Source organism: Durio zibethinus, unplaced genomic scaffold (genome assembly GCF_047325235.1).
Source record: "Durio zibethinus cultivar Kanyao isolate XHJ-2024 unplaced genomic scaffold, ASM4732523v1 HiC_scaffold_3, whole genome shotgun sequence".
Classification (NCBI taxonomy): Eukaryota; Viridiplantae; Streptophyta; class Magnoliopsida; order Malvales; family Malvaceae; genus Durio; species Durio zibethinus.
This window is the reverse complement of record NW_028323044.1, coordinates 3,471,293-3,473,792: the sequence shown is the minus strand read 5'-3', so window position 1 is coordinate 3,473,792 and position 2,500 is coordinate 3,471,293.

Sequence of the window (2,500 nt, the reverse complement as noted above, 5' to 3'; positions counted from 1 at the left end):
ACCCTGGGCCCTGGTGCGGCCGGTTGCCCCGATAACCATCGGCACACGCTGGGCCCTGGAGCGGCCGGTTGCCTCGACCACCATCGGCACACGCTGGGCACTGGTGCGGGCGCTTGCCTCGACCACCATCGGCACACGCTGGGCACTGGTGCGGGCGCTTGCCTCGACCACCATCGGCACACGCTGGGCCCTGGTGCGGGCGCTTGCCTCGATCACCATCGGCACACGCTGGGCCCTGGTGCGGGCGCTTGCCTCGAGCACCATCGGCACACGCTGGGCCCTGGTGCGGGCGCTTGCCTCGACCACCATCGGCACACGCTGGGCCCTGGTGCGGCAGGTTGCCTCGAGCACCATCGGCACACGCTGGGCCCTGGTGCGGTCGGTTGCCTCGAGCACCATCGGCACACGCTGGGCCCTGGTGCGGGCGCTTGCCTCGACCACCATCGGCACACGCTGGGCCCTGGTGCGGCAGGTTGCCTCGACCACCATCGGCACACGCTGGGCCCTGGTGCGGCAGGTTGCCTCGAGCACCATCGGCACACGCTGGGCCCTGGTGCGGTCGGTTGCCTCGATCACCATCGGCACACGCTGGGCCCTGGTGCGGGCGGTTGCCTCGACCACCATCGGCACACGCTGGGCCCAGGTGCGGCAGCTTGCCTCGAGCACCATCGGCACACGCTCGGCCCTGGTGCGGTCGGTTGCCTCGACCACCATCGGCACACGCTGGGCCCTGGTGCGGCAGGTTGCCTCGACCACCATCGGCAGCCTCGACCACCATCGGCACACGCTGGGCCCTGGTGCGGGCGGTTGCCTCGACCACCATCGGCACACGCTCCGCCCTGGTGCGGCAGGTTGCCTCGACCACCATCGGCACACGCTGGGCCCTGGTGCGGGCGGTTGCCTCGACCACCATCGGCACACGCTGGGCCCTGGTGCGGGCGCTTGCCTCGACCACCATCGGCACACGCTCGGCCCTGGTGCGGTCGGTTGCCTCGACCACCATCGGCACACGCTGGGCCCTGGTGCGGCAGGTTGCCTCGACCACCATCGGCAGCCTCGACCACCATCGGCACACGCTGGGCCCTGGTGCGGGCGGTTGCCTCGACCACCATCGGCACACGCTCCGCCCTGGTGCGGCAGGTTGCCTCGACCACCATCGGCACACGCTGGGCCCTGGTGCGGGCGGTTGCCTCGACCACCATCGGCACACGCTGGGCCCTGGTGCGGGCGCTTGCCTCGACCACCATCGGCACACGCTGGGCCCTGGTGCGGCAGGTTGCCTAGACCACCATCGGCACACGCTGGGCCCTGGTGCGGGCGCTTGCCTCGACCACCATCGGCACACGCTGGGCCCTGGTGCGGGCGCTTGCCTCGACCACCATCGGCAGACGCTGGGCCCTGGTGCGGCAGGTTGCCTCGACCACCATCGGCACACGCTGGGCCCTGGTGCGGGCGCTTGCCTCGAGCACCATCGGCACACGCTCGGCCCTGGTGCGGTCGGTTGCCTCGAGCACCATCGGCACACGCTGGGCCCTGGTGCGGCAGGTTGCCTCGACCATCATCGGCAGCCTCGACCACCATCGGCACACGCTGGGCCCTGGTGCGGGCGCTTGCCTCGACCACCTTCGGCACAAGCTCGGCCCTGGTGCGGTCGGTTGCCTCGAGCGCCATCGGCACACGCTGGGCCCTGGTGCGGCAGGTTGCCTCGACCACCATCGGCACACGCTGGGCCCTGGTGCGGCAGGTTGCCTCGACCACCATCGGCACACGCTGGGCCCTGGTGCGGGCGGTTGCCTCGACCACCATCGGCACACGCTGGGCCCTGGTGCGGGCGGTTGCCTCGACCACCATCGGCACACGCTGGGCCCTGGTGCGGGCGCTTGCCTCGAGCACCATCCGCACACGCTGGGCCCTGGTGCGGCAGGTTGCCTCGACCACCATCGGCACACGCTGGGCCCTGGTGCGGCAGGTTGCCTCGAGCACCATCGGCACACGCTGGGCCCTGGTGCGGGAGCTTGCCTCGAGCGCCATCGGCACACGCTGGGCCCTGGTGCGGCAGGTTGCCTCGAGCACCATCGGCACACGCTGGGCCCTGGTGCGGTCGGTTGCCTCGAGCACCATCGGCACACGCTGGGCGCTGGTGCGGGCGCTTGCCTCGACCAGCATCGGCACACGCTGGGCCCTGGTGCGGCAGGTTGCCTCGATCACCATCGGCACACGCTGGGCCCTGGTGCGACAGGTTGCCTCGAGCACCATCGGCACACTATCGGCCCTGGTGCGGGCGGTTGCCTCGACCACCGTCGGCACACGCTGGCCCTGGTGCGGGCGCTTGCCTCGAGCACCATCGGCACACGCTGGGCCCTGGTGCGGGCGGTTGCCTCGAGCACCATCGGCACACGCTGGGCCCTGGTGGGTTTAGGCACATCTTCAAATTTCTGCCGTGCCAATGCCATTTTTATGGCTTGTAAATTCATACAATGGTCCCCTAAGCCTTCACGTG